The 25,169-nt window shown below is 44.7% G+C and overlaps 1 protein-coding gene and 1 pseudogene across 1 annotated transcript in view; both read right to left on the bottom strand.

Moving 5' to 3' along the window:
* RABIF (RAB interacting factor) overlaps positions 1 to 25,169 on the bottom strand; it is an 81,871-nt gene that overhangs the window by 13,922 nt on the left and 42,780 nt on the right. The gene's annotated exons all lie outside the window — the stretch shown is intronic.
* LOC147712378 (galectin-9 pseudogene) lies at positions 1,714 to 2,661 on the bottom strand (annotated as a pseudogene).

The raw sequence follows: 25,169 nt of genomic DNA on the forward strand, positions 1-25,169 counted from the left end.
CAGACACAGCCACACGCATACACAGCCACACGCATACACAGGCACACGCACACACACACACACCCCGTCGCCGCCGCACCTACACACACACTAGCGCACCTACACGCACACACAGAGACCCCCTCACACACACACCAGCGCACCTACACACACGCACGCCCGCACACATACAAAGACCCCCCTGCCCCATCGCCATCATCGCATACATACACACACAAGCGCACCCCCCTCCCCCCTAGAACTAAGCCCCACTTACCGCCATTCGGGACTTCTGTAGCCGGGGCTCTCCCTCGGGCATGGGAGCCCGGCTCTCAGGCACTCCGTGGGCGCGTGCGCGGGACTTCCGAAGGAACTGGCGCAATTGCGCATGCGCAGTAACCAGACGTTAGCAAAATCATTTTCACTGTCACCATCATGCCCTATTGTCAGGATACCGCCCACAGATTGGGTTCGAAGGACAACCAGAACTTGCTGTCTGCCTGGCAGTCTTGTTTATTTTAAGTGTACTGGTTTTGCGAGCCATCCCCGTCGGTGTGACATTGTTGTCTAAACAGGCCCCGCAGTTGATTCACACATCGGGCGCCACCCAGGTAGGGTTGTGGCCTTCCTGCGCGCTCCCGCGCTTTGATTCTGCAGCCTGTGTGAATCGGCCCCTTCTTCTGGACTTTTAAATAAAGCAAGCCATCGAATGCACCAGTGGCCGCTGCATGCAGCGACAGGTAGCCGCCCGTGGGGCCCTGCAGTGCCCACTGTCCTCTCTCTTTTTTACACAGAAAAGAAGAGAGGCGCACGCGCCTGACCTGCACTTGACGCGTCATGAGTGTTGTTTCCCAGGAGGTCCTCCATAGGGATCAATTCATCGGACCCGTTTCAGGGCCTGGCATAACGGAGCTACCCCAGCACACCCGCTCCCCAGCACCGTGCGACGTCTATAGCGCTAAACCAAGACGTCGAGTTACCCGCGGTGTTCGGCGTCACGCGAAGAATGCACCATGCGACACCCAATGGGTCATACACATTTATTGTGCTCTGTGACCGTAGAACGTGTTCTGCTGGCCACTTTTAAGGAGGAGTCCTTCATGTAGTGTTTGAAAGCACCTGTCTCCATTGTAGGCGCTCTCAAGGCAGCATGTAAACTTGGGCGGGTAGTGTATTTTGCACAGGATCACAGAGTGGCGTGGTCTAGTGAGATAGCTGGGAGTAGATCTTTCATGCAAATCAACAGATTTTTTTCTGATGGGCCTTAATCATTCAGCCTTTTAGATCTGCCGGATGTGGCTGTGAACTGTAGCGCCTATGAATCGGACAACGAGACTCAAAGCACACAGCGTGGGCTCTGCATGCAAGGACCTGGAGGACCGATGCCCACATTGGTTTGGTTTCAAACATAGGAGGATAGAACTTCGGCTGATGGTCTATAAGTGGCCACAGCCGTAGTTAATGAGCAAAAGGATAGAAGAGATGTTTCTCTTGTTGTGAAGCTGCAGCCGTCGATGAGAGACATGGGTGCCAGCTTCTTATCCAAAGTGTGTGATCTTGGCCAAAAACCGATTCCCAGGAGCAAATGAGTAATGAAAGAAAATGTGTTAATTAGGCCTCTTCGTAAATTGGGATGCATAAAACCTAGTAGCTGCATAATGATATTAGGCCTACTTGGAGCACTTTATACTTTACTTTCTTTATTTTGTGGGTGATATGGCAGACACTAGCACACTACTTGAGTATTAATTTATATTCTGCATTTGTCTGTTTTAATTCGGCTAGAGCTTGTTCTCTGTTAATGGAAGCCCAGTAACCTGTCCTCTTGCCGGAAACAAGCATTTCTTTCAGGCAGAAGCAATGGTGTTCACATAAGATTACAATCATAAAGCCCTGTCCTTTACAAAAGGGCATTGCTCCTCCACCCGCCTCTGATCCCCAGTTGTTGTTCAGGTAACTGTTTCGAACAATGGTGTTCTCATCAAAGCGCGGGTTCAGATGGAAGGCAGTGCCGCCATGGAACTTCAGGTTGATAGCAAACCTCTTAGCATGGTGCGGAACGGTCCCGAAAACTGCGATTACTTTAGAAGGGTAGCAACCCCCATGGATGTGTGAGTGGTACGGCACAGGACATTGTTGGCCATTCGGTGGAAATTGTGGAGTTGGATATGGATGGAACGATCCTCCGGGAGGGCACGTAGAAGGTGGGAAAGACGGAGGGAACCCCCCAGGACCCTGAAAAGACACATTTTCCAATTCCACATTTCCAGTTATGTGCACGGCGTTAACTCTATGGAGCGGAATCCGGTGCTTGTACTCCACGAAATGTTTTCCGTTGACTGACACCATATAACAGTGATGGTTCACAAGGATCCTGATTTCAAAACGTTGGCCCTTGTGAAAAGGCATCTCATGCTTTCTCTCCTCTTTTTCCCATTGGTTCCTCTCCTTGGTGTTGCAAACAACGACACCACCTTCGGAAAAGCGCGGGTTGAAGTGGAAAGCGATGTTCTCAGACGGCACGCAATGATCACACTGCAAGTTCACAGAAAGCGTGTCACCATGATGACTGACAGTGCCACTAATCACCAACACGGTCCCATCGCTGAGGCTTCCGGAGATACCTTTGGTGAAGGGCACCGACGGTCTGTAGAACTGGTTATGGGGATGGCCGACCTGCATCTTGGCTTCCTGGATGCTCCGTGGGTGCTGAGGATGTGGTTATTGTACCTGGTTAATAAGGAAAGCATGCAGCAATCATGACAGCTAAAACTGCCCTATGCTCCAAGACAGTGAGAGACAGTCTTCGATAGTCCCCCTGCCTACAGTACGGTGGATGCCTAAGTAACATATTAAACCACTGGTAAGTAGGGTTGCCACCTTTTACAAAGACATACCTGCCATTATTTTTTCACCTCGTTTAAGATTTAAGAGTCAAACATGACATACAACGTTATAAAAATGGTCTTTCTAAAGTGGAATCGTTTTTATAGATCGCCTTTGTGTCTGATTTGCAAAGGGTCAAAAATGATGCAGTACACATCTGTGTATCCTCTTACATTAGTTGTACTTTCAGGTACCCTTTCTGGTGCACATGTTGCTGAAGATCTTTTAGCAGCACTACACCTAGAGAGTCAGAAACCTTTGGCCTACCCAGCAGTGGATACATGTTAAGGCATGGGCAAAGAGCCTTTCAGGAGGCCTCCTTATAAAGCTAGCTCTGTTCTGCAGCTCAGTATTGCCCTGATTAACTTGACTAATTCGTTTTTTTAACAGATTGTTTTAAATACTGTTTTTCCTTTTTAATGTGGGTGATATCTGAGAGTCTATAATGGACATTTTGGAGAGACATGCTGTTTTTATATTTCATGTAACTTCTATAAAAAAAGTTTCTTTTAGACCAAAACGGTGCCTCTTAAACATCACAGAGATTACGTGCATCAATATTACTATGCTGCTGCTGTGTTAAATGTTGGAAACATGAGTCATAATCCTTCAATATTAAATGTAAACACATTTAAAATGTGGACAAATGTTCCCTGATCACATCACTTGCCTATCCCCGAGGCCTGCACTACTGGGCATTCATTGTCCACAAAAAATGCATTTGACAAAGGTTTGAAGCACTGGGCTAATATCAGCTGGCAATTTAATATGAATTAGCCAAAGGCATGTGGTAGTCTGCAAATATCAGCTGCCCATATGATGTGCATAGGCTTTCACAACTTGCCGCATATAATATACCAACCAAACAGAAGCCTGCACAAGTGGACATTTCTGGCTCGGGCATGTGACATTTGCAGACCTCTAGTATATGCACTGTAATGCTTAAGGCAAAAACATAAATAAAAGGCATTGCCATTTACAATGCCAATAGCTCTAACTTTAATAATGCGAGACCTATTGCATTGCAAATGCTTGTTTTTCAAGCAGCATTTAGTTTAAAGACAAACTGACATTTGACCACTTTCCTTGAACAGACAGTAAATATGTTGAGATAAAAACAAGAGTTAATGGCATCTTTATTGCTCGTTCACTTTCTGAATGAACAGAACACCGGTTCCTTTCCAGCCTAGGTTTACTCACCTGAGGGGTCTAGTTGGAGTTAAAACTAGCTTGACCTGATAACATTTTACTCTCAATTGCGAGTGGGCGAGTAGATTTTTCGAGGCCTGGAAATGGATTTAATCCCAGCAGAAGGGTTGCATGAAAAAGATGTAAAAGCACATGCAATGGAAGAGAACGGGACTGCCACATCCTCGGGTGGAAGAAAACGGTGGGACAACGTCATGGCAGGTCTACTAAAGAAAGAGGCCTGTGATGTGAGTTGCACTGGTCAGGTTGGATGTGACCTGCAAACATAGGACCAAAGTAAGGGAGAAGTTTGGTGCAACCATTCGGACTACAATGGAGGAGGAGCAAGACCAAGATAATGAAATGCAAACAATTGAATGGTGAATGTTTGATGGGGGTATGGGTGATGGAGAGTGTCCGGGTGCAAGCATGCATCATAATGGGGGTCTGTTTGAAAGAGAAGAGGTGCTAGAGTTGTCCTATAAGGAGGAGGAAGAGGAGTTCTAATAGGGAGAAATTCTATATTGGCGAGACAAGCAAATACCATGGAGAGAGCATAGAACATAGTTGGGGGAGGAGGGGTGCTTAACTTGCCAGAGAAACCTACTATACTACAGATACCTGAAGCGAAGATTGAAGTTTCTGAAGGCTGCAGAGGGCTCAGAGAAGAAATGGGGGCTTATGGGGCAAAACGACCAGCAACAGACTAAAGCCTGGTGAGGAAGTACGGTGAAAGGGTTTGGATGGTGGGGAAGGTAAAAGGGGTATAGCAAGCACAGAAAAATTAGTTTTTGTGGGAAAAAAGTGTGGGAACGGACGGGGATATATATAAAAACACAGAAGGGTGGTGAGAACAAAGGTACAACAGAGGAGGGCAAGAAAACTGAAGGTGCCGGTATGCCAGATAAAACAAAGGATAAATAAGTTGAGGGTCAGAAGACAGATGGGAGCGCAAGGGTAAAACTGACGATTCTCAATAAACTACCCTACATGGTGGTGCCCATGCCTCTGGGCGCACATTTAGCTATTGGAAAGGTGAGTTCATAAGTGTGTACAAAATGTTGCATAGGGAGGTTCAAATCGACAGAAAGATACAAAGAAGAGGCTTCGAAACAAGTACGGACACCAAGAGTGCCTATTAAGATTGATACATGGACATCCGCCTGTAAGACCTGGCCCTTTTTGCAGGTTTATCCCAAAACTTTTTGCCTTTTGCCTACTGTTTTTCTGAGCCTGTTTTTTTTGGCTATAGGACTCTGGGCACTTTACCATTGCTGATCAGTACTAAAGTGCATAGTCTCTCTGTGTAAATTGTAATTATGATTGGTTATCCACCATTGCCATATTTGATTTATTTTGCAAGTCCCCAGTAAAGTGCAGTGTGTGCCAGGGCCTGTAAATCAAATGCTACTAGTGGGCTTGCAGCACTGGTTGTGCCACCCATCGGAGTAGCCCTGTAAAGGTGTCTCAGACCTGCCACTTCAGTGTCTGCGCACACAGTTTTAAACTGCCATGCCGACCTGGTAAGTGCACCCACTTGCAAAGCCCTAACCTTCCCTTTCCTTACATGTAAGGCACTGCTTAGGTAGGCCCTTGAGCAGGGAGCAGTGTATGTGAAAGGTAGGACATGTGCTGGTGTGTTTTGCATGTCCTGATGGTGGAATACTGTGCGTTTCGTTTTTCAATGTTGAAAGGCTGTCTGTCCCATATATTAACATGGCTGCCTTGTAACATCTTACAAGTGTAACTTTCCATTGAGACAAGTCAGAGAAATGGAGCTTAGGCTCTCTGAACTCAATTTATTAACACGCCTTTTAGTAGAGGTGGTTTTTAAATTCAGTTTTTGAAAATGCCACTTTTATCAAGAGTTAACGCAGACTCAGTGGCGCACAACTTTAGTATGTTCTAATGATCAAACCTATTTTGTACGTTTAAACATTTTATTTAGTTCATATATATTTTTTCATATATTTTCTCATCAATCTGACATCTTTCAACATAACATATTGTGTTTAAGCATAAACACATAACTTTCCTTTTAATAAACCAAAATCATTTGCATATATACAAGGTGAATGCATAAAATATTCTTGTGTGCATCACAATCCGCCCAATGCATTTCGGGACGAATGTCGAGTCCCTTCGTCAGGGGCAATGCTGAAAAAATAACATATACAGGCACATCAGTCTCTCATACAAAGTTTTAACACATTGGTAAATTCACTTAAATGATGCCATCACCGAAACCAAAAAGTGGAAAAACACCCATAGTGCAATAACCCACTGTGTAACTCAAAAGGCCACTAAAGCAAAACTACTCACGTTAGCACACTAATGAGTGTACTTCTAATCAGCTTCGTAATTCAACTATCAAACCAAACTAGCGTCAGTTCAGCGAGTTTGAAGTACTGTTTACATATGGTTGCTGTAGCAACGTTCTATGTGAATTTTCCAGTCATTTCGTCATATCATAATTGACATTCGCACTCTTGTGGACGACAGATTGCTATTCGGTAATTAATCTCTGACACGTTTTGTTTTCTAGTTTCTGTGTCAGTTAACAGGTAGTTAGAGTTAGCTAGCTAGCTTTTGAGCGTCGTTGAAGGACGGTTTCCGTAGCAACGCATTACGCGAAACATTAGATTGTCAGCGCATACCTGATTGGTTAACACAGTTTCATTGTCACCAATTGAGAGGAGAGTTAAAAATAGGTGCCTCTTGAACTTGTTCGAACGAGAACGCGGGATACTTCGCTTGTCGATTTGGTGTTCGTGTGATTTATCGAAGGAGCTGCGTCTGCTAGTGGATTATTTAAGAAGCTGTGGTGGCTGTTGAGAACGGTAAGGACTCGCAATAGAACGTAGATGTACAGCCTTTTGGCAGGGTAAATTTCTTAGACGCTTTAGTACATGAGGTATTCCCTCTTGTTGTTACAGACAGGTGTGACTAATGTTGGATACCTACTGAAAGGAGCAAAGGTTTTACAGCACGCAAATATTCGCTACAGGAGCAGGTAGGATTCCACACAATATTGCAGTGTATTGTGGTCAGAGTGTTTGTGCATACGTTTAGAGATGGTTAGTCTAATATTCGTTTTAATTTCGGTTTTTTCCCTCAGTTTGGTTTGATAGTTGAATTACGAAGCTGATTAGAAGTACACTCATTAGTGTGCTAACGTGAGTAGTTTTGCTTTAGTGGCCTTTTGAGTTACACAGTGGGTTATTGCACTATGGGTGTTTTTCCACTTTTTGGTTTCGGTGATGGCATCATTTAAGTGAATTTACCAATGTGTTAAAACTTTGTATGAGAGACTGATGTGCCTGTATATGTTATTTTTTCAGCATTGCCCCTGACGAAGGGACTCGACATTCGTCCCGAAATGCATTGGGCGGATTGTGATGCACACAAGAATATTTTATGCATTCACCTTGTATATATGCAAATGATTTTGGTTTATTAAAAGGAAAGTTATGTGTTTATGCTTAAACACAATATGTTATGTTGAAAGATGTCAGATTGATGAGAAAATATATGAAAAAATATATATGAACTAAATAAAATGTTTAAACGTACAAAATAGGTTTGATCATTAGAACATACTAAAGTTGTGCGCCACTGAGTCTGCGTTAACTTTCTGTTAACCAGCCACATTTTCATGTTATAGCCAGAGTGTTAGGGTACACTCTATCAGTCGCAGCACACAGATCACTATACTAGAGCTAAGCAAGATAAATAGAGAGATTAAATTGGAGTGCTCGGTGCACAATTGTTTATTTCTTCCAATATTACCCACTTTAGCTCCAGAGCACCCACAGTTACTACAAACAGTTCAAAATGTCTTTTGATGCTATTGCGTCTTTAACTGAAAATAGAGCAATAACAAAAGGATATACAACGGAACAGGCAACTGAAATATATGGCTTAATTGGCGAAGTCACTAATCTACAGGCACACAGCACATCCATAAGTCAACAATTGAAACAACTTGAATTTGTTACAAGACGTGAACTCAATCAGAGATTACATGCATCCACGCTGGTTCAATACCACAAGGTAAAACGAATTCCAAGGGGACTCAGGTTATCAATTAAACCAATGCTATATCGTCTGAAGAACAATCCACAGTTTATGGAGAAGTGGTACCAGATACTGAACAAATGTTCATTAGATTTGATTCTTCTCATCATTGAAGAATTAGCAAGAACCATCGATGAACTCAAAACTGAAATTTTCACGATTAAATCAGATTTATCTGAACGAATGCCAGAAGAAGAACTTGGGAGATTTTTGAGTGATTTAAACATCAAACTGGAAGAATACGAAAAAGAGCTGCAGGAGACTAAATGAAGAAAGTTTAAGAGAGATACCATCGATTATAAGTTGAATGAGGCATACACCTGGGCAGAGGTGTATGCCCAGAGACGCTTTACTCGACGACCCACGACAACCTCGTCTGAAGAAAGTTTAGCAACAGATCGAGATATAGATTCATCACGTGCACCTATCAAAACAACACAGTCATCAAACACCACTCAAGCTGAGAAAGCAAGTACTTCAAGCCCTCAGGTTTCTTTTTTAACCGAGGTCGTGGAAATAGACCGTCCGCCAGAACAGGAACCAACAATAACAAAAAAACGAGGAGAGGACAAAGAAAAAGAGAGAGAGATACAATTGAAAAAGGGACTGAGGAGTCAGGGGAAACCCTCATAATAAATATCTCTACACATTCCTTGACTAAACATGAAGAGAGAGTTTTAAACAAAGGCATAACATTTGTCCCTACCTACATGGGCTCCAAATTTGAGGATGAAGTGGCTTTCTACAAGTTTATGAGAGTGTTGAAATTGAGGAATTTTTTTGACAATGTTGTTCCTACTGATGATAGACAAGGGGAAAGGAAAGTAGAAATCTTCCGACCTAAGAGTACATTTGAGGCACCTACCTCGCACAAGACACTTGATCTCTTTGAAACATTGGTGATGAAGGATATGAAAAAACTGAATTACAGACAACACAAAAAAACACTGAATAATTTGAACAGACTGGAAAGAAGTATACTGGTTCAATTATCAAAAAAGACAGAACTGACATTTCAGAAGGCAGACAAGGGGGGTGCGCTGGTGCTTATGGACACTGAATTTTACGAACAAAAAGTGGAAGAACACGTCAATGACACCAATATTTATTTATTGCTTCAACAAGATCCGACAAGTGAAATTCAAAAGATATTGCAATCTTTAATAAATAAAGCCATTGATGAAGATTGGATTACACCTAACATGGCTAAATTTCTTATGCCACAAAACCCCAGCAAACCTAAGATTTATATGTTGCCTAAAGTGCACAAGTCACTAGAAAATCCACCATTTCGGCCCATAGTGGCAGGTTGTAATTCAATTTTTGAACCAGCTGGTCAAATAATTGATTACTTTTTGCAACCGTTTATTCAGAAATGGCATACATACATACAGGACACAACTGATTTTCTTGTAAAACTGGCATCTGTCAAACTACAAACAGGTACAGAGTACATTCTATGCACCATAGACGTCGTGTCGCTGTACACATCAATTGGACACATGGACGGATTGGAGGCCGAAGAATGGATGTTGTTGCAACATCCAGAACTGGAAATCAATCCTGTATTCTTATTGGAGTTGACTCAATTCTGTTTAAAGAATAGTTATTTTCAATGGGCAGAAAGATTTTATATGCAGCTGAACGGAACATCTATGGGCTTTACTGGGGCTCCGGTATTTGCCAATACCTACATGGCGAAATTTGAGCAAGAATTTGTTTTTGGTCACAGAGAATGGACGGAACATCTTGAATTTTTCTGTCGTTTCATAGACGACATCTTCTTGATATGGTCTGGAACTGAGGCACAACTAGATCATAACATTATCTTATTGAATTCAAGGAATCCACGTATCCAGGTAACACATACTACCAGTAGATCAAAGATAGCATACTTGGATGTTATGGTACAACTGGATGGAGAAAGGATCAGCACTTCCTTATACCGTAAGCCTACTGACAAGAATAGCACGTTGCTTTATCAAAGTTTCCATCCCCCGAATTTACTGAAGAATCTTCCATACTCCCAATTTTTAAGGATTAGGAGAATAGTCACGGAAGATAATGAGTGTCTGGAATTGCTCAAGGATTATAAGGACAACTACAAAAAAAGAGGTTATCCAATGGATATATTAGAGATTGCGCAAAACAAAGCAATTGGGAAAAATCGTACTGATTTACTTGTACAAAAACACAAGGATAAACAGCAACGGAATGTGTTTGTGTCGAAATACTCAGTTAATTCACAAAAATTAAAAAACATCATACAACAAAGATGGGAACTTCTTCAACAAGAAAATGATTTTCATAATAGCTTTTGTGATAAACCTGTGTTTGCTTACACTCGGTCCAAAAACTTAAAAGAACTGTTGAAACATTCAAAGTCTGCCAAAAAGATGGTGTACAAAGGGATGATGAGATGCACTAACTGTGTGCACTGCAACAATGTTATGGTTGGCAATACAATCACGCATCCTCAATCTGGACGAACCATTAAGTTGAAATTTCAAGGAGATTGTAATAGCAATCAGGTTGTATACACTATAAAATGTCCTTGCGGACTTTTATATGTTGGGAAAACCGAGCGTAAATTAAAAATCCGCATATCAGAACATAAAAGCAGAATACGAAATGAATCCATGACATCTTCCTTAGCAACACATTGGCTAGAGAAAAAACACACGATAGCCCAAATCAGATTTACTATTCTAGAGACAGTATCTATGACAGAGGGTTGTGACAGAAACAAGAAATTACTGCAAAGAGAGTCTTTTTGGATTAAAATGTTGGGAACATTGACCCCTGGGGGATTAAATGATCGGATTGAATTAAGCAGTTTTTTGTAATAATTGTTCAAATATGTAGTTTGGGTAATACATTGATTCAACTGTAATGATTGCATATCATCATTCCTTAATGTCACTCCGTTTTCTTGATTTTATCAGTATAATGTATTGATGACATTAGGGCTGAAAATGTTTGACATATCTCTGATGCAGTTTAGACGATGTATGCATATTAACTGATTTATGGTCAATGTAACACATGTAATATAATTTTTACAAGTTGCTTTATTCATTCACTTTTTCATGTTTTATTTTCCTCAATTTACTTTTCTCACTGAGTGGGTGTTACTTTATGCTCTGTGTGTTTCTTTTTGACTATTTTGTTTTTTACTAGGATATTGACTTCCATTTACTATTAGTGTATTAACAGGCTTTGAGATATGGCATATAGCCATAAGTATTTTAGCTTCTGAATCCTGATAGATTGTTATCAGGAATTATACTGCTGGCGGATAACATTTTTTATCGTGACTTTGTAATTGAAAACTCGTGCTCTTGTGCCCGATAGTTCACTATGTAATTTTTAACTGGCGACCTGTTGTGTAGTCTGTCATTTATGTTTATTAGCAGGAAGATAGCGTCAGTTCAGCGAGTTTGAAGTACTGTTTACATATGGTTGCTGTAGCAACGTTCTATGTGAATTTTCCAGTCATTTCGTCATATCATAATTGACATTCGCACTCTTGTGGACGACAGATTGCTATTCGGTAATTAATCTCTGACACGTTTTGTTTTCTAGTTTCTGTGTCAGTTAACAGGTAGTTAGAGTTAGCTAGCTAGCTTTTGAGCGTCGTTGAAGGACGGTTTCCGTAGCAACGCATTACGCGAAACATTAGATTGTCAGCGCATACCTGATTGGTTAACACAGTTTCATTGTCACCAATTGAGAGGAGAGTTCAAAATAGGTGCCTCTTGAACTTGTTCGAACGAGAACGCGGGATACTTCGCTTGTCGATTTGGTGTTCGTGTGATTTATCGAAGGAGCTGCGTCTGCTAGTGGATTATTTAAGAAGCTGTGGTGGCTGTTGAGAACGGTAAGGACTCGCAATAGAACGTAGATGTACAGCCTTTTGGCAGGGTAAATTTCTTAGACGCTTTAGTACATGAGGTATTCCCTCTTGTTGTTACAGACAGGTGTGACTAATGTTGGATACCTACTGAAAGGAGCAAAGGTTTTACAGCACGCAAATATTCGCTACAGGAGCAGGTAGGATTCCACACAATATTGCAGTGTATTGTGGTCAGAGTGTTTGTGCATACGTTTAGAGATGGTTAGTCTAATATTCGTTTTAATTTCGGTTTTTTCCCTCAGTTTGGTTTGATAGTTGAATTACGAAGCTGATTAGAAGTACACTCATTAGTGTGCTAACGTGAGTAGTTTTGCTTTAGTGGCCTTTTGAGTTACACAGTGGGTTATTGCACTATGGGTGTTTTTCCACTTTTTGGTTTCGGTGATGGCATCATTTAAGTGAATTTACCAATGTGTTAAAACTTTGTATGAGAGACTGATGTGCCTGTATATGTTATTTTTTCAGCATTGCCCCTGACGAAGGGACTCGACATTCGTCCCGAAATGCATTGGGCGGATTGTGATGCACACAAGAATATTTTATGCATTCACCTTGTATATATGCAAATGATTTTGGTTTATTAAAAGGAAAGTTATGTGTTTATGCTTAAACACAATATGTTATGTTGAAAGATGTCAGATTGATGAGAAAATATATGAAAAAATATATATGAACTAAATAAAATGTTTAAACGTACAAAATAGGTTTGATCATTAGAACATACTAAAGTTGTGCGCCACTGAGTCTGCGTTAACTTTCTGTTAACCAGCCACATTTTCATGTTATAGCCAGAGTGTTAGGGTACACTCTATCAGTCGCAGCACACAGATCACTATACTAGAGCTAAGCAAGATAAATAGAGAGATTAAATTGGAGTGCTCGGTGCACAATTGTTTATTACTTTTATCAAGAGGGCATTTTTTTTCGTTACCATTATGTGTGACTCTGCCTGTTTGTGCATTCACCACATGGTTTCGAGTGACAGGAGTTGGGGATAATCATTCACTCAAGACAGTAACTAGGGAGGTTGAGGCGTGCCCTGCCTTTCCTGGGCTAACTCATAGCCAGGCTGAGTAGACCTTTCTGCATTTAGAGTGGTGGGAGGAGTTTTCACTAGCAGCTGAATAGATGTGTCTGCTTTGCACAATGCACCTCCTGTAGTGAAGCTTGACCAGGAAGGCCAGAACTGGTTTTACTGAGCTCAGAGACTCTTGGAACAAAGACTACAAAGAGAAAATGGGGTATAAATATTAGACCTTAAACCCTATAACTTTAAATCACTTCTGGAATCAAGAGGACCCACTGCCAAGGAGAAGAGCTGTGAGGAGGATGCTGCCCCTTTGCTGTGTGTTGCTTTACTGGGTTGGCCTGCAGTTTTTGCTTCTGCCAAGGAGAGGACAAAGACTGGACTTTGCTGTGAACCTGCTTGGGAAAAATCTCCAAGGGCCTGTTTGTGCTTGCCTCCTGTTCTGAAGTCTCAAAGACACAAGAACTTCACCCATAGCTTCCTTTAACTCCCCTGCTGGGAGTTATGACCTGGTAGGAGGTGCCTATTCCAGTTCAGGGCCTCCGGAGTTTGTTTCTGCTACAGGAGGCAACCAAGAACTAAACGTTTTGAAGGAAGGCAACAATTCGCTCCGCCTCCCCCCGTTCCGCTCCGCGGCTACCGAAGTCATCTGCGGCGTTCCGCAAGGATCCTCACTCAGACCCACCCTCTTCAACGGCTACATGAGCCCTCTCGCAGCCATCGCATGGCAGCACAACCGTAACATCATCTCCTATGCCGACGACACCCAGCTGATCCTCTCCCTCACCAACGACCCCGCCACCGGTAGAACCAGCCTCCAGGAAGGAACGAAAGACGTTGCGGAATGGATGAAGCTCAGCCGTCTGACACTGAACTCAGACAAGACGGAAGTCCTCATCCTGGGACCATCCCCTTCTGCCTGTGACGACTCCTGGTGGCCCCATGCCCTGGGCACCACTCCCAAACCAACGGACCATGCACGCAACCTAGGCTTCATCCTGGACTCCTCCCTCACGATGACCAAGCAAGTCAACGCTGTCTCGTCATCCTGCTTCAACACCCTGCGCATGCTCCGAAAGATCTTCCGGTGGATCCCCACCGAAACCAGGAAGACGGTCACCCCAGCCCTCGTCACCAGCCGACTGGACTACGGGAACACCCTCTACGCCGGAACCACAGCCAAACTCCAGAAAAGGCTCCAGCACATACAGAACGCCTCTGCACGACTCATCCTGGACATCCCTCGTCGCAGCCACATCTCTGCCCATCTGAAAGACCTGCACTGGCTCCCCGTCAGCAAGAGGATCACGTTCAGACTCCTCACCCACGCACACAAGGCTCTCCGCGACATGGGCCCGAAACAGCCGCCTCACATTCTACACACCCACCCGCCAGCTCCGCTCCGCCAGCCTCGCCCTCGCATCCGTCCCACGTATTCGCAAATCCACCAGTGGAGGAAGATCCTTCTCCTACCTGCCGGCCAAGACATGGAACTCCCTCCCCACCCACCTACGGCTGACCCAGGACCATCTCTCCTTCAGGAAACTTCTCAAGACCTGGCTGTTCGAGCAGTAGCGCCTCCCCCCCCTCCCAGCGCCTCGAAACCCTACCGGGCGAGTAGCCTGCTTTACAAATTTCTTTGATTGATTGATTGATTGTTGCTGACGCTGCACTACAGTGCGGGAGAAACTCCCGACACCCAGCCCCGTGCAGCCAAAAAATAGATGCAGCGCATGCCTGTGGCCCAAGAATCCGCTGCACTCCGAGCCCCGTGTACCAATCTCTGACACCGAAAATCACCGCACTGACTCAGTCGCAGGCCCTGCTGGGCGGCAAGAAAAAGAATCGGTGCATCACCAGTCGGCAGTTGGAGAAATAGACACCGCACCTGGTTTTCCGTTACCGCATTGCCTCTAGTACGTCTGGATCTTCCACGCATCACACCTGAGCGCCAAACCTACACCACTGAGGTCGCCGTAAAAAAAACAAACTATGCATCACCTCCCTTCACAGTAAGAAACAAACGCTTCACCTCCTCTCCAGTAAAGAATCAACGCATCACCTCCCCTGCCTGGCAGTAAAGAACCGATGCATCACCTTTCCTGCACGTGAGGAACCAACGCATCACCTTCTCTGCAGATGTTTTTGCTTGTGATTGAGACATCCCAGGTATTTTGTGTAAAAAGTGACGCATCCATAGTCTCCTATGGACAACTGTTTTACCTTCTTAAAGTAATTTTTTGATATCTATTATTTTCCGCGTTTTAATTTTTTAAAATATCTTTATTAACATTTAAGACAGGTATAACTGGGCTAAGCAGTCAATGGCTTTGTATTAGCTCCTTAACAAACGCTTTAGCTCTTCGGAAAACATCGGCCAGACCTCTCTAGCCACCCGGGCTATCTTCGCATAATGTAGAAACTGTCCTGGGCCCAGCGCAAAGGACTTTACAGCCTGTTCGCGCGTTATATCTTGCTTTTTCATGTATAAGTCACCCAAAGTAAGGCATGACCCCCCCGCTCCCGCCATCTACGCACAGACATAGATGTGGAGAAAAGGGCAAAGCGCCCATAGGGGCACATCCGAGGCCCTTTGCAGCACTCCTGGATTTTTTTTGTCATTTTGGTCGTTTGGTTTAGATAAAGATACTTTTTATCTAAACTGGTGTGGTGTTCATTTGTGGTGTTTTCATTATATTACTGTTGGTTACATACAAATGCTTTACACACTGACTTTGAAGTTTAGCCTGCCTGCTCTGTGCCAATCTACCAAACGGTGAGCACAGTCAAACTTAGGTGTGTACTTTACTCATTCTAAATAGAAAGAAGGGTCCTTATTTGAACAAGGTGCATACCGCTACCAACTAGAGACCCTCAATTCAAACACCGCCTTTCTTACCTATGTGTCCACTGTGAAAAGTTTCCAGAGAGATACATTTTTAAATACGTAGACATTATCAGAAAAGCAGAGATCGATCACAGGGAGGAGGCAAGGTTACACTACAACAAAGAATTTCGAACTAGATTGGGAATAACATAGGACAAAGCTTGGGATGAAGTGGGTAATGAGATTTGGCTCCAATTAATGTAACCAACATGAACTCAAAAAGCGCATCATACAGCTAGTGGTTTGGCGGTGCAGTATCATCCCTTTCTGGGGAGGTCCACCCTTGGGGTGGGTGGGTGTGCACCTGCGCAAGGAGGAAAGAGAGTGATTCTGGAACATGTTGAATACTTAACAGGGGCTACTGTATCAGACATCCCTGTAGGTACAGGCATGAATGTACAAAGTGTGGGAGAAATCACCCAGTGTTTGAGGGACAGGCAAGTTTTGGTGAAGTCAAACTAGGTAGAGGAGGAGGGATGAAACAGCAGCCTGGAAACAAGGGTTTTACCGCTGATTAATATTGACAAACTGAATTTCTTGCAGGTACACTGAAATTGGGTTTTCAAGAGGGTTTTAGACTTGGCTATCAGGGGCCTAACCTAAGCATAAAGTAGTTTGAGGGGAATATGGCTGGTCTGTTTACTTACTGGCTGATAAAAGACTTCATGGTATCCCTTTCAAGAGATGCTCGCAAAAAAGCTACAGGAGACTTTCGGATCCTTCATCACTTGTCCTATCCAGAAGGTTTATCTGTCAATGATTTAATTGCTAAGGAGGACACAGCAGGGGAGTTAACCTTAGCAGAATTTCTTAACTCTCAACTGTTTAAATTGGACCTCAGTGTCTTTTTAGATTAGGCTTCCACGATGTTTTAAAATGTTTTATCAAAGCCAAGCACCTAGCAATGAATTTCTGTTATTGTATACTGTTGCAAGGGTTTTTAACAAATCACACAATAAAGAATGTTTTAACCTTAGCAGATGTAGCAATCGAATTGGTGAGATGTGGAACAGGTACTGATTTGGCATAACATCAGTCAGCCTGCTTCCAACACATCCAGTTGATTTTCCTTTATTGAGTATTCAGTTTAACAGCTTCATTTATGTAGACAAAGTCTTCTAAAATGTTTGTACAATGTCATGAAGGCTTTTCAAGGCTTTTTTGTGAAACAATAATTATTTTGCAGTAAAATAGAGCCAAGAAATATCCAAGTCAGTACAATGTATCTCACAGAATACCACATTATAGTTTCGAAGGTCCCTGAACTAGCAGGAACATGCATCAAGAAAAGCTTTTGCAAGTCCTTAATTGTGATTATTAAGGAATCGCAATTAAGAACTCTCAAAAGCCTATGCATGTAGGAATCGCTATTAAAATAGCGATTCCTAAACATTCCTTAATTGTGGCTCGCAAATTGCGAGTCACAATTAAGGGATGCCTTCCCATTCATTCCTATGGCCTTATAGGCCCATAGGAATTAATCGGAGATTGCATGCGCAATTTGCGAGTACCAGTAGGTACTCGCAAATTGCGCATGCAATTTCAAGGGTGCAAGTGTGTCCTAAGAACACACTTGCACCCTTGAAATTGCTCTGAGTACAAATGTTGCACACACACACATGCCCCAAGGACGTGTGTGTGTATAACCTACAACTTTAAAAAATACACTTTAGTGCATTTTTTAAAGTTTTTACAAATTACCATCAAGTTCAACTGCATGGTAATTTGCGCCCCCTAATAGCGAAATCGCTATTTTAAAGTGGTTCTTGCATTGCATTTAAGGAATCGCAAATTGTGATTCCTTAAATGCAATCGCTATTTGAGAAATCACAATTAAATGCGATTTCTCAAATTGTGAGTGCCTTGAACCTGGATACATCGCAAATGCCCTTTTTGCAGGCGCAAACGTCCGATTTCTGCTAATCGCACCCTTTGAACTCACAAAAATGGTTGATGCATGTGCCTGAAGGCTCTTTCAGCCAAAAGTCCCTCCCACACAAACAAGGCACTTGTTATTCATGTCCATCACCCCGAACTGGTTAATACTCCTGCCCCATTGGTCCATTCAGGAGGACCCGGTACGTCCCCCACTCATTCCATATTCTTCCCACTTGCGGCAGCATTCTCTACACTAGTAAACTTGCCTCTGCAGCTCTGCACCAATCCGTGTCAGATTTCCAATCCTCAACACACAGTGGATCAGGTGCTCCCCACATAAGCACAATGTTCCGCTTAGCCACTGGAACTCCTAGGGTAGATAACAGCCTGAGGTATTTTCCAAGATTTTCATCCCCCAGACATTCAGGAGGATCATTTTAAGCAAGACCTCAGCCACGAGCCGGCCCCCTCTCAAGTCCGTCCCTGACCCCCATCCAGAAATCAACTGGTCATGGGCCGTTCATGTAGAACTCTTCCCCCCCCCCCCTTCGCCGCGGGGACTCACATCCTCAGGCAGACTGATCAGTGGAGGCCCTGCTCAACCTGTATAGAAGCACTCTTGTTTAGTAGGAGCTGTGTAGTTGTTGTAATTGAATCAGTCAAAAAGATGATTCCGGATCGCCTCCTCCCACTCTTCCTGACCTAAGCTCTCCAATATCCGACTCCAAGGTCTCCTTCAACTTTAGTAGGGGTTTGAGGGCATTGTTCAACAACTTGCTGTAAGTGAGGGAGATTGCATTGTTTCGGAGTGGCTCCATCAACCTATCCTCTACTGGCAAAGCACCCTCTAATGGCTGGCCCCGCTCCTCATGCAGCTGCAATACATGCCTCTGCTGATGGAATTGAAACATTTCCTTGGATGCCATTCCATAATTTGACTTCAGCACCTCCCAGGTGATCCGATCCTCCCCTTTCCACACATCCCCCAGCATCGAAATGCCTATTAGGTCCAACCTGAAAACCCTGTGAGTCTTTTCACCTCCGCCAACAAGTTACTATCCCACAATAAAGTCATCACCATGGGTCGTCTCGGACAGCCCAAAAATATAGTCAACACCCACCAAATAGAGGTCATGACTCGTCAAAAGCAGGAGGGATCTGTGGCCTCTCCTGGAGTACAGTGCCACAGGTAGCCCCTATAACCTAGGGTCTGCCCTTATCAAGGGCTTTTTCAACAGATTTGCAAACCCTAACAAGGGTGGGCAAAAAAACAAAGGACAAATAGGCAGTAAGAGGGAGCCTATAACTAACAAGCATTTGCAATGCAATAGGTCTCGCATTAGGAAAGTGTGAGCTATTGGCATTGTAAATTACACATTTTTGTAATGTGTGTTGGCTTTGAAAATATATAAATTATAGCATTGTTATTCACAAAGCCAATAGCTTACACTTTCCTAATGCGCGTCCTATTGGCTATGGCAATGCTTATTGGTAGCAAGCAAGGACAGTGCTGATGTGGTTGGGCTGAGTGATGTTGTGGTGTGTCCCGTGGTGGTGTGTTCCGGAGTCATGTGGCGGTGTGTCCCGGAGTCATTTGGCGGTGTGTCCCGGAGTCATGTGGCGGTGTGTCCCGGAGTCATGTGGCGGTGTGTCCCGGAGTCATGTGGCGGTGTGTCCCGGAGTCATGTGGCGGTGTGTCCCGGAGTCATGTGGTGGTGCTCGTGAGTGGTGCCCCTTGAGTGATGTGGTGGTGCCCCCGAGTTATGTGGTGGTGCCCCCGAGTTATGTGGCGGTGCCCCCGAGTGATGTGGCGGTGCCCCCGAGTGATGTGGCGGTGCCCCCGAGTGATGTGCTGGTGCCCCCCGAGTGATGTGCTGGTGCCCCCCGAGTGATGTGCTGGTGCCCCCCGAGTGATGTGCTGGTGCCCCCCGAGTGATGTGCTGGTGCCCCCCGAGTGATGTGCTGGTGCCCCCCGAGTGATGTGCTGGTGCCCCCCCGAGTGATGTGCTGGTGCCCCCGAGTGATGTGGTGGTGCCCCCGAGTGATGTGGTGGTGCCCCCGAGTGATGTGGTGGTGCCCCCGAGTGATGTGGTGGTGCCCCTGAGTGATGTGGTGGTGCCCCTGAGTGATGTGGTGGTGCCCCTGAGTGATGTGGTGGTGCCCCTGAGTGATGTGGTGGTGCCCCTGAGTGATGTGGTGGTGCCCCTGAGTGATGTGGTGGTGCCCCTGAGTGATGTGGTGGTGCCCCTGAGTGATGTGGTGGTGCCCCTGAGTGATGTGGTGGTGCCCCTGAGTGATGTGGTGGTGCCCCCGAGTGATGTGGTGGTGCCCCCGAGTGATGTGGTGGTGCCCCCGAGTGATGTGGTGGTGCCCCCGAGTGATGTGGTGGTGCCCCTGAGTGATGTGGTGGTGCCCCTGAGTGATGTGGTGGTGCCCCTGAGTGATGTGGTGCAGCAGCACAGAGACTGAAGCTAAGAACACGCAGGGTTGAGTGCTACAAAGCGTGTTCAGTTTATCAAAGCACAGAATGATGGAGCCGGGAAAAAGCAAGGGGAAACAGGAAAACACAGGGAGAGTGTATAATGATAGAGGCAGCGAGGGCTGGGGCTTGGACAGCAATTAAGTACGGGGTCGAGAAGGCACTGAATGGGGTAACACGGAAAACACCCAGGGCCAAGGAAGGAAGATGCAAGCACACGGGAGAGAGGCCGGAGACCAGAGGGCAAGGAGTAGCAAGCAAAACAAGCTCTCGGCATTGCTGTGGCGCGGGAGCGTATTCCTTTGAAGTCTGATGCAGGGGAGCGGCAGCCTTTGAAGTCTGATGGGGGGGGGGGGGGAGCGGCAGCGTTTGAAGTCTGATGCGAGGCACAGACAAATGGTGGTGTGTGACGTGGCTGGCGTTGTGCACGCGCATAGATCACATGAACTGTGTCTAATCCGCCGTTTTGGTAGACTGTTTTTTTCCCCTTACTATAATCTCGCCGGAGCAATGCGCAAGCGCATTGGCTCAGGCGAGACCTAAAAAAAGCTAATGCACGAAGCAAGGAAAGAGTGTAGTACCACAGGCTGTTACTAGGTGTCCCTGTTGGTGCAGTGCCTTATATTGCAAAAAGAGGTCGGTTTATAACTCCACAGGGACACCTAGTAACAGCCTGTGGTACTGCACCCTTTCCTTGCTTTGTGGACAGGGGGAGATGCAGCGCCAAACCTGCAAGCATTAGAAAGTGCGGTGGTCGTTAAATGGGCACCACACTAAAAGTATGCATGGTGATGTAAGGGAAACAAAATGAAGAATGCTAAAACAGGGAGGATGGGAGGTGGTGGTGTGGGGATGGCACTAGGGAGATTAAGTGCAGCAATGACGGGAGGGAGTGCGAGAGGGAGGCAACAGATTGCCAGAGTTGGCCAACCCAAAAAAGAAAAATTGTGTTCACTGACCTATAAAGCAGACTGTGTAACAACACCAATAACAAGTCCACTTGTTATGGGAGATTACAAATGCAGACAAGGCGGTACTAAAAAGGGACTACCAAACCTATTCACAAATTAAAAGCAACTATTTTACAAGGACAGTAAGTAACAGGAGCCAATTGAAAAGATGGGCGGCAAATGGGTGGAGCTTCTATGCCATATCTCAATACAGCATGCCTCGCAGAGGCGCTGCCCAGGCTAAACCTAAAAAGCATTCAGTCCAGCCATTGTTCTTTTTGCATTTGTTTTCAAGCAGTAAGCACCTAGGTGCACTTGCTAATACACTTAATTATAGTCCATGATAAAATGCCTTGCCGAACTGTTTTGAACTGTGCTTGACACCCCCACTATCAATGGAGGACTACCTATAACCTGTAATTAACATCCAGCTAATCGTTAGAGGTTGTTAAATAAAAAGCTTTCAGCAGACTTTATAAAAAAAGAAATATCTTTTTACAGGTGTGTGTTCTTCAACAATGTAAAATCCACAAACATCTACTAATCACCCGAATAAGGCCTGACCTATTGGCTTTGCCAAAACTTGTTTTGAAGAGTGGACAACATGAGTTATAGCAACAAACAGATAGGGCTGCCTGCAGCCCCACCTAAACAGAACCGACAAAATACACTGTAAATGTGCATTTAAATTGAACATTTAATGTAGGTTGTCTTTCTTTTCCCCTATGCACCCGCCAGAGCAAAAATTGGTGCATTGATTCCTACAACGATAACTAAAATAAAATCCGAAATGGTAATAGAATGCGCTCCAAAGTGTTAACACAAACATTTAAAGGGCTTACGGATACAAAAGTATGCGTGCTCAGTAAGAAACAAACTCTGAATATGTGCTGCTACTACTATCTGTTCCGGCAATAAAGGAGTTTACATTTCGAAATCTCCCATTGAAGAACGGCATACTATGTCTATTCTATATAAAAGAGTGCAATACCCAAGTGGACAAGCGGGGAGAAATTAAGAACAAGCATTTGCAATGCAACAGGTCTCGCATTTGCGGGAGTTTGAGCTATTGGCATTGTAAATGACAATGCCTTTTATATATGTGTTGGTTTTCAAAAAAGATAATTAAAAAACATGGTCATTTACATACTTTTAACCGCTTTACGCCAAGCGTGTACCACACCAGTGTCTTAATTTTAATTATTGTATGCAACTGCATTACCATATGTATACAACACAAATATAACCATCATGTACCACATTCCCAGCAGCACGGTAGGAATACCAGTGCCACACAAATACCGCACTGTGAGCCGCTGTGTGCCTCATCCAGAGGATTACGAACAGAATACCACAGAAATACAATCGCTTGAAAAATAGTGGCAACATTTGAATAATTTCCATATCACGGGCACAGTAACATCAGGTCACAGTGACACAGTTCATATCAATACCATAGGAAATACTGTACCAGATTTGGGTCATTATGTACCAGAGCACTAGCATAGGGAGCCACAGAAATACTAGAGATATGGCACAGCATGTAAAATTTAAAGTACGTCCATAGAAATACTGTACCATGCTATGCAACAAAGTAAGACATATGCAGAGCATTACCGTTCAATTCACCTGAAATTATGAGATCGTGGACTACCACCGAGGTACATCACTTCCCCACTACAGAATTACCACTATCAGAGGTCCAGAAAATTGCATTTATATTTCTGAATTTACACGTTTTGGGGAAATATTATGTGGAAATTGGACTTACTGTGTCGATTTCGGCATATTTTCCCCAGTTATTAAACCTGTATACCTTGACTAATTGCAGCAGGTGAAATATCGGATGAAAGATCATGAAGCTGCTTTGTTTCCGCAAAATGTGCAATCCTGATGGCCCCATTACCCCTCCCCCCATTGGAATTAATGGGCCACTCATGATGGAGGCCCACGTGCTATATGCAACGCTAGGTCTGCGAGACCTAAAAAGGTGACAGTCGAAATGTAATACGAATTAGAACATTGGAATGTTGGGAGCTCCATTGCAGACAATGGAGTGGTCCCTGCTTCTATGGGCCGGTAAAGGCCCGCAGAGCAACATTCCAATGTTCTACAAATGCTTCTCGAAGTTCGAGGGGATTTATATCCCCTCGAGCTTCGAGAACCCTTTGCTTAATTTGTTAGAACATTCTGCCCTCTAGTGGCAGAATGTTCTAATAGCCTTATAGCCCTTCGTAGCAGGGCTATACGGCTATTAAAGTCCCGCTGTTTCGTTAAAGTCCCTCGCCTTCGGCCCGGGCCTTTAACGATTCAGCGGGCCTTTAATAGCAGGTATAGCCCGCTACGGCGGGCTATAAGGCTATAGTATGTACTGATTATAATGTGTAATCATGAAATAGAGACCCACGCACACAAAGCCCTACACGACCAAGGCCCGAGCTACCTCAACAGCCGGATCAACTTCTACGCTCCCAAACGCCACCTCCGATCAGCCAACCACGCCCTCGCCGCCGTCCCCCGCATCCGAAGAGCGACTACAGGAGGAAGGTCCTTCTCCTACCTGGCCGCCAAGACCTGGAACTCCCTCCCTCCCGACCTGCGCCTGACCCAAGACCACCTCTCCTTCAGGAAGAAGCTGAAGACCTGGCTGTTCGAGCAGTAGCGCCCCCCCCCCCCCCCCCCCCAGCGCCTTGAGACCCTACGGGTATGTAGCGCGCTCTATAAGTGTCATTGATTGATTGATTGATTATTTAGGCTAGGCTTTCACGAGTCTGATATAATGTACTCGGCGCTGTGCAGGCAATTTCAAGTTTCATAAAACAAAAACACATTTCTAGTAGGCACAGGAGAGCAGGTAATTTGACCAGAATCGCAGGGTGTTGAACCGACACCAAGACTCGAACTTGGCTGCTCAGTTCAAAAGTCTGCAGTTCTGACCATTGCGCCACATGTCTGGTTTGAAGGGGTTGTACAAATATTTCCAACCATCAACCTCACATATACATTGTGCTTCCTGCGTGCTCGGCGCTGTGGCGCCATCGCCGAAAATGAGCACCTGTGACAACAGAGAGCCTTCCCATAGGAAACTAGACCGCTGTTTGGACGTTGTACTACTAGTACGTGAAGTTTTACTGCAGTCCATATATGTAACAATGCAACTCTCCAGGCGTGCTCGGTGCTGCACAGTTAGTGCAACGTAGCCTTTATCACGACCACAAAACCACTTTTTAGGTCGAGCCTATCCCATTCAGCAAGGAATGGATAGGGGAGAATTTTAGTAAGCAAAATAAGTTCTCAAACCATCGGCGGATTTCCAAAAGTTCACGTGAACACAAGCACGCGCTTTTCCCCTACAAGAGCTTTCATTGGCTCTTCTCTTTGTGCACGCAGCTGCCTAGTACTCCCACCCTCTCCCTCTCCAGCGCGCGCTCCACTCGCATCTGCCTGCTGCTCCCTCGCCCCCCCCCCACAACAATGCAGAGAAGCTGGTTTCTTTAACTGCTTGCCTCCGAGAGCTTGGCCTCGCACACCACATCACCACATCACCACATCAAAGGCTTCTTCTCTCCCTCACTCACACCTCATCCCCATATGCTCGCAACATGCCATGCCCACTTTCACTTTCTCCCCCACCTCCCCACAGCAATGCAAGAGCTTGCTGCTCCTTCTTCCTGACCCAGCAACCTTTCTCGCCCTGCCCCAGATCTCTTCTCTCCCTTCTTCCCCCTCTCGTTGCGAGCCTGTTGATTTCGGCCCTCTTGATTATGGAAAGCAGCTTTAAATCCGACATGCGGCCGCTATGTAAAAAAGGCATGTGTAATTGTGTATTCTTGGATTTCTGCAGTTTTTGTTTTCTGTTTGCCTCTTGATTATGGAAAGCAGCCTTAAATCCGACATGCGGG

The sequence above is a fragment of the Lissotriton vulgaris genome, chromosome 5, assembly GCF_964263255.1.
Source record: "Lissotriton vulgaris chromosome 5, aLisVul1.2, whole genome shotgun sequence".
In the NCBI taxonomy this organism is placed as follows: domain Eukaryota; kingdom Metazoa; phylum Chordata; class Amphibia; order Caudata; family Salamandridae; genus Lissotriton; species Lissotriton vulgaris.